The sequence below is a fragment of the Quercus suber genome, unplaced genomic scaffold, assembly GCF_002906115.3.
Source record: "Quercus suber isolate HL8 unplaced genomic scaffold, Cork oak 2.0 scaffold_120, whole genome shotgun sequence".
Taxonomy (NCBI): domain Eukaryota; kingdom Viridiplantae; phylum Streptophyta; class Magnoliopsida; order Fagales; family Fagaceae; genus Quercus; species Quercus suber.
The window spans coordinates 1365469-1373375 of record NW_027069585.1 but is presented as its reverse complement, the minus strand read 5'-3'; the positions used below and the strand labels follow the sequence as shown (position 1 = coordinate 1373375).

The following is a 7907-nucleotide window of genomic DNA, read 5'->3' as shown; positions in this document are numbered from 1 at the left end:
GTAGGTTGCTCAGTAAGAACCCACACAATTCTGTAAATTGTGTGCTACTGTCGAATATTTCTTATGCATGTGGCTTTGTTTGCTTACACTATTCTTGCAGGGTCATAAACATGCGTGGGGGAATGTATGGAATTGTCATAAATCGCTGAAATTTCTTAAGGCGTAATTAATGAGAAATTATACAGTCCTCATGGTGGACTATGTCACTTGTTTATCATTCCACTAAAAGACTCCCACTTGTTTAAAATTGCTGAGTCAGTAATCAGTTTCTGTTAAAAAAATTTTTTTGACTCAACAATTTTAAATAGGTGGAAGTCTTTTAGTGAAATGGTGGATCACATCACTTGTCCACCTGAGGACTTTATAATTTCTCGTAATTAAGGGTGACAATTGAAATTCGACCCACAAGTATTTAAACTCACCCTTAACGAGTGGTTTTAGCCGACCTAGGAGTTAAGAGTAATGTTAGGGACATATAAAAATTCAAAACTCTATGCCACAACTCTTCACATGGTGAGTTGTGAGTGGTGGAAGTGTGTCCCCATATGGCCCACCATCACACTTCCATCACTCAACTCGTCACGTGGTGAGTTGTGGCACAAAGTTGTGCACTTTTATGTGTCTATAACATTACTCAAGAGTTAAATGTAGAGAGAGTAGGAGATGCAACCATAACCTATATGGCTATACTTGACCCATATATATAAAATATAATAGAATTTTTCTCAAAGTTGTATTTATTCCTTGAGTTAGAAGTAATTTTTGGATAAAAAACGTAACTTCAAGGAATTAACCATCAATAAGTCTAATCTATATCTATATCTATATATAATATAGAAGTAAAATGTTTGACTTTTTGTTAACTAGTCCTTATTACGCCACGTGGCTATATAAATATATGCCACGTATACATTTAAAACCACCGAACAATAGTGCAATTTCATTTTTCAATAGGCAAATTCTTGGTCAATAAGCATTTTTCCATTCAATAGGCACATTTTTGGTTAATAAGCACCTTTTGATATATCCGATATGAAGGGTTATGACCTTTCAATAGATACCTTTTGATATGTCCAATATTAAGGGTTATAACCTTTCAATAGGCACCTTTTAGTATATGTATTACAACCTATCTTATATATTCTTATATATACAACACAAACTAAACTAGAGATGTAATATTCTATCTCTTATTCCTTCCCACAAAAAACTAATAAATAAAACAACGTTGCTTTCTTCTGCTTAACTAATAAAACTTTGTGCAATTTCTTTTGATAAGGGTAATATTGAGAAAAGTATTAGTCTCATTCACATAAGATAAAACCGCCAGGATCAAAGAACCCATCAACTTTATGGTGTGGAAGACGATGACTCCACCCCCAAACCGACAGCTTTAAGTGAGTCGCCCAAACGTTGTAGGAAACTGATGGAAGGAAGCTGACAGGGGTAAAGGAGCTCCTGATGGGTTTGACATGGCCTTGCTTGGCCTCCACACATGAGTATATAAGGAAACATCCTGTTCCCCACGGATAACCCTAATTGAGGTGATTCCTACAAGGAAATGATCCTGCAAGATATGCGTGTTAATGAAGATCTTCTCTACAAGGAAAGGCCTTCTGCGCTAAGGAACGGATATCAAGCTTATGCCACTATAAAAATCCCAAAACCCTCACAAACCAAGGTACGTATAATTTACCCCAGCTCCGGCACTCTAGAGTTGTGAGCATTCCCTAACTTAATCTTCGGAAGGTATTTGGCCGATACCACACCGGTACTCTCTATAAAGTCTTCTTTGTTTTTGTTTTATAGGTGTTGTCTGGAGCATGTGAGGACTGTGTGACTTACTGACGATTTTCGGCATCATCATCTTTTAATATCATTTATTTATTTATTTTAAATTTCATGCATTTTTGCTTACTACTCCAACTCAAAAATAATGGTTTTTTTTTTCCTGAAACTTATCCAATAGCTATTCCTATACATCATATGGGTTAGCGACTAGTATAATATAAAAGTGAAATGTTTGACTTTTTGTTGACCACTCCTTATTGCGCCACGTGGCTATATAAATTTGTGTCATGTATATATTTATAAACAATGAATAGTTGTGCCTTTTCATTTTGCCCATTAAGTTTCAGTTTTTACTCACCATTTCACATAAAATGTATTGATTAAAACAAAAAAAAAATGTCATTGAGAAGAAAAATAATAGTAAGGCGTAGGGAAGAGAATGAGAAATCCTAGAAGAAAAGCATCCATAAGGCATTTAAAGAAATCATTCAGCATTATTATTGCTATCATTGTTGTGGCTTGATTCCTAAACCTTTTCACCATTTAACAAAAAAAAGAAAAAAAGAAAAGAAAAACTGACATATGAAAGAATCAACTACCCAAATCGTTGGAATTTAAATGAGTAATATAATGAAATAACAAAATGATCTAGTAAAAAAAAATATCAAATTTGATTGACTTGGAGGCACAATTGAATATTATCTTTAGACAATATTTGCCCCGACATAGGAGTTGCTAAAAGGTGACTACAAATTTGTCCCCAAGATACAACCAAGTTTATTGGGTTCTATAAATAGCAATTCTAGAGGTTACCCACAGGTTTCATGTATTTCTAAGAAAGACAAAAGAGAAGAAGTTGATGAGAAGAAGTTACCAAATGAATATAAAATCACTATTTACACCAAAAAAATGATGACCCTTCAATAAGCACATTTTCAATCAATATGCACATTTACCGTCAATAAACACATTTTCATTCAATAGACACTTTTACGGTCAATAAGCAACTTTTCATTCAATAGGAACATTTTTTTATCAATAGGCACATTTTCGTTTAATAGGCACATTTGCGGTCAATAAGGACATTTTCGTTCAATAGACACACATTTAATATATATACAATATGAAGAATTATGACCTTTCAATAGAAACATTTTGGTATATCCAATATGAAAATGTTATAACCTTTCAATAGACACATTTTGGTATATTAAATTTGAAGGGTTACGACCTTTTAGTAGGCACCTTTTGGTATATATTACAACTTATCTTGCATATACCTATATATACAACACAAATTTAACTAGAGATACAACATTCTATCTCTTATTCCTTCCTATAAAAAAACTAATAAATAAAACAACATTGCTTTCTTCTGCTTAGCTAATAAAACTTTGTGCTATTTCTTTCAATATCAAATTTTTCCATGCATTTTTGTTACTATTCCAACTAAAAAATAACGGCTTTTTATTTTTATTTATCTTTTTTTTTTTTCCTTCTTGAAACTCATCTAGTAGGCATTCCCATGCATCGCATGGATTAGCGACTAGAGACACAAAAATTTGTAACTTATTTTTTCCCAGAATTATTGAGATAATATATTGTGATTAATGTATGATAAAAATTTTTTTCCACTAATCAACACCCAACACATTTGCAATTTTTTTTTTTTAAGTTTTATTTCTAACATTGTGGGGGTTTTGAACCAAGGACGAAGCCAAGATTTGGAGTTAGGGGAGGCGAAAGCATAAAAAAAAAAATCATTATAAAATTTCAAATAAACATCTATTTAGTAATAACAAACTGTCAACAAAGGCAAAGACACAAAATCATTGTTTCTTAATACATTACAATGTAATCATTTATGAAAAGGGGACCCAGTGTCGTCTTTGATGTATGCGTATGTTTTTGGGTAAGGGTAAAATTATTTTTAAAATTATTTTTAAGGACTGAGTTGTTTGTTCTAAGTAAAATTGGTAGATTGGATGTAATTTTTTTTATGACTTTACTATTTTTAATTTTATCATTGAGCTAATTTTTTTGGGCTTGTTAATTTTGTTTCAAATTTTAGATCTATAAATTTTTCTTATAGCTTTTAAAAGGATCAATGATATTGTTAAAGGGGACCATATAATTTTATTGAGCCATATTGCTAAAATCAGTAGCTGTATATATATATATATATATAATTATCTTGTCTCAGTCATATAACATTACTCATTAGTCATCGCCCCTCACACAAATTCTTCTCTTCCACTCACATCTCTTATATTCTCCAATTTCAAACAGAATAGGAGACTTGACTTGACGGGTTCTGTTGGTTGCTGATAATGAAAGCTTATTAAAGAGCTTGAATATGGTACCACATGAGGTTTCGTGTAGCTAGCCTCAACGCCATAGCACTCATGAAATTCTCATTTTGGCAAACTGCATACTACATCATTTGCGGCCAGCTGAATGAAACGTCTTTCTTTTCTTGATGGTTTAATTGCACTCCTCTCAAATTATGGGTTCAGTTGGAATTTTCTTTTTTAGTACAAAATTGAGCATTGAATCCATAAATCATGGGTAATAGGAAAATTGCCCCAAAAGAGTTGCTAAATTTAAATAATAATAATAAAATTTAACACGGAAAATTATTAATTTCTTGAAGATAAAACTTGAGTACAATATATAAAATTGTGAATTTTTTGTTTTTTGAAAATAAAATATAGTAATATATTTGCATTGAATTTCATCATCCTTAAAAAAGATATGTGTTAGGATTTAGTATAAAAAATTATTTAATGAAGCATTAAATATAGTGGCAAAACAGGTCAGAATTTGTAGACTTGACCTAACTCGAACCCTTTTTTTGACCCAAAGCAAAAAATGAGTTGACCCGTGACTTGACCCGATTTTTACGGGTCAACCCAACTCAACCCGAATAACCTGTGACCCGACCCATTAAAAAAAATTCACTAAAAAATATTTATACTACGTCTTGATTCTAGGTGCATAAAGCACAAAGCACCAGAACAATAGTCAATAGATTATAGTCTATATGTATAGACAAGTAGACAATAGACAAGACAAGACAAGACAATTGCTTCACATTTAATTTGACTATTTGAGCTTCACAAGCCAATAAGAGCTTCTGACATAAGAGTATGAGAGAAAAAAAGATTAGACAAGATAACCATTAAAAAAAAAAATTCTCATTCAATTTGAGTCATTTGACTAGCTGACTAGCTGTAGTCCAATTCCAAAGGCACAAAAGTGAAACATGCCAACCACAAAGGCCAAAGCTTTTGTTCACACTTTCACACATTTGACATTTCACACTTTTTTAAGTTTCACACAAAGCTTGCATCTCAACCATTTCACTTTCAGCTTTTCACACATGTAGTGTGAGTTTGGATAGCACATTTGCATTGTACTTGACGTTCACAACCGGTTAAATCCACCGCTCCCTCAACATTATTTTGGAAACGCAATTTGTACTACAATGACATCAACATGTCTCTATGGCGAGCTCTTGTCCAAGCCACTGAGTTATTCTGTTGGAAAACTAAGGGAAGCCATTGAGATCGTGACAGATGAGTATACAAGGTCTAATCTTGATTTTATAGCAAGTCAGAAGCATGTTGATGGTCTGAGGTTCAACTTTCACATTCGAGGACTCAGTACAGAAGCATATTTCCTGAAGAAATGCGAAAGCTGAACCTCAGACCATCAACATGCTTCTGACTTGCTATAAAATCAAGATTAGACCTTGTATACTCATCTGTCACAGTCTCAATGGCTTCCCTTAGTTTTCTAGTAGAATAACTCAGTGGCTTGGACAAGAGGTCGCCATAAAGACATTTTGATGTCACTACAAGTAGACAATAGACAAGACAAGACAAGACAATTGCTTTACATTTAATTTGACTATTTGAGCTTCACAAGCCAATAAGAGCTTCTGACATAAGAGTATGAGAGAAAAAAAGATTAGACAAGATAACCATTAAAAAAAAAAATTCTTATTCAATTTGAGTCATTTGACTAGCTGACTAGCTGTAGTCCAATTCCAAAGGCACAAAAGTGAAACATGCCAACCACAAAGGCCAAAGCTTTTGTTCACACTTTCACACATTTGACATTTCACACTTTTTTAAGTTTCACACAAAGCTTGCATCTCAACCATTTCACTTTCAGCTTTTCACACATGTAGTGTGAGTTTGGATAGCACATTTGCATTGTACTTGACGTTCGCAACCGGTTAAATCCACCGCTCCCTCAACATTATTTTGGAAACGCAATTTGTACTACAATGACATCAACATGTCTCTATGGCGAGCTCTTGTCCAAGCCACTGAGTTATTCTGTTGGAAAACTAAGGGAAGCCATTGAGATCGTGACAGATGAGTATACAAGGTCTAATCTTGATTTTATAGCAAGTCAGAAGCATGTTGATGGTCTGAGGTTCAACTTTCACATTCGAGGACTCAGTACAGAAGCATATTTCCTGAAGAAATGCGAAAGCTGAACCTCAGACCATCAACATGCTTCTGACTTGCTATAAAATCAAGATTAGACCTTGTATACTCATCTGTCACAGTCTCAATGGCTTCCCTTAGTTTTCTAGTAGAATAACTCAGTGGCTTGGACAAGAGGTCGCCATAAAGACATTTTGATGTCACTGTAGTACAAATTGAGTTTCCAAAATATTGTTGAGGGAGAGGTGAATTTAACCGGTTACGAACGTCAACTACAATGCGAACTCTTGTAGGTTGATTGTCGCAATCAAGTGCACGACGTGCCTTACAAGCACACCTCCACATGTGGCCAGAAATAGCCTTGTATCTAGAATAGGGCCTTATGTCGACACCCCATTTTCTTGATATGGGGTTTCATTATTGGCTTTGTTCTTTAGTCCCTCAACTTGCTCTCTTGTAAGTTTTAATAAGGTCATACTGGTTTCCTTCTTTTGCCCTTCTTTCGCATCCAGGCTCCTGATCACGAATGGTGACTTTGTGGTGTATGCTATGTGATCAAAGCGTGGCTTCATAAGCGGTTCACTTGATTTCAACACAGTTCGATCAAGAAATGGTATCTCATTGTTCTCCAAATCGCATCTTTGAGCCAACTTTGCCCATGAGCTGATGAAGTTAGTTGCAAATCATCCATCAACCATGGTATGAGATATGGCTATTCCAACACAAATGCCACCACAGCTAAATCTTGTCAATTGTGCCAGGAAAAAAAGGCCGGCCTTTGTTCCTGGCACAATTGACAAGATTTAGCTGTGGTATAATCAATCTTGGGGACAACATCTTTGACTACACCAGTAGGCTCAAAATCACCAATATCATCCAAATTTGCGTCAACATAAGCTTCCAATACTTGCACTCGCATTGCATTGCAATCAAGTTCTAGCCGGCCGCCTTCTTTCTAGCGTAGCCGGCCAACTAGGGGGTAAAAGTGAACCAATTCACGACTTACAGCATTTTTGGTCTTCTCGAATGAAGATGGGATGTTGTTGTTGGGTTTGTAAATGTGTATGACTGGTGCATGAGTCCACTGTGCTGCTTGATCAATCTCAGATAACTGCAATAGGCCATTTGGAGTAGGCTTGCTTGGAATGACCATGGAATTAGACTTGATGCTAATGTTTATCATTTTGTTCTGCAGATTAAGGTTATAACCCCTAACTTCCTTTAAAAACTTGTTTTGGAAACCCTTCACCTTGCCATAAAAATTGCTTTGGTCATTGGATATCGCTTATTTGCTAAAAACTGAAAATTTATTGCTAAAAACACTGTAGCAAAATAATTTTTAAATGTGTGAATAGTTCTATGGAACCCAAACTTATTTGTTGACTTTTGTGGGTCTGTAAATAGTACCTATGTGTGAAAAGTTGAAAGTGAAATGGTAGAAACGCAAGCTTTGTGTAAAACTAAAAAAGTGTGAAATGTCAAATGTGTGAAAGTGTGAACAGATGCTTTGGCCTTTGTGGTTGGTACATTTCACTTTTGTGCCTTTGGAATTGGAATATAACTAGTCAACTAGTCAAATGACTCAAATTGAATGAGATTTTTTTTTTTTTTAATGGTTGTCTTGTCTAAACTTTTCTTCTCTCATACTCTCATGTT

At 34.5% G+C, this 7907-nt stretch overlaps 1 pseudogene; it reads right to left on the bottom strand.

Annotated features, from left to right (window-relative positions):
• Positions 1-5453: 5453 nt before the first annotated feature.
• On the bottom strand, positions 5454-7456 carry LOC136068541 (hydroxycinnamoyl-CoA:piscidic acid hydroxycinnamoyltransferase-like; annotated as a pseudogene).
• Between the last annotated feature and the right edge of the window lie 451 nt (positions 7457-7907).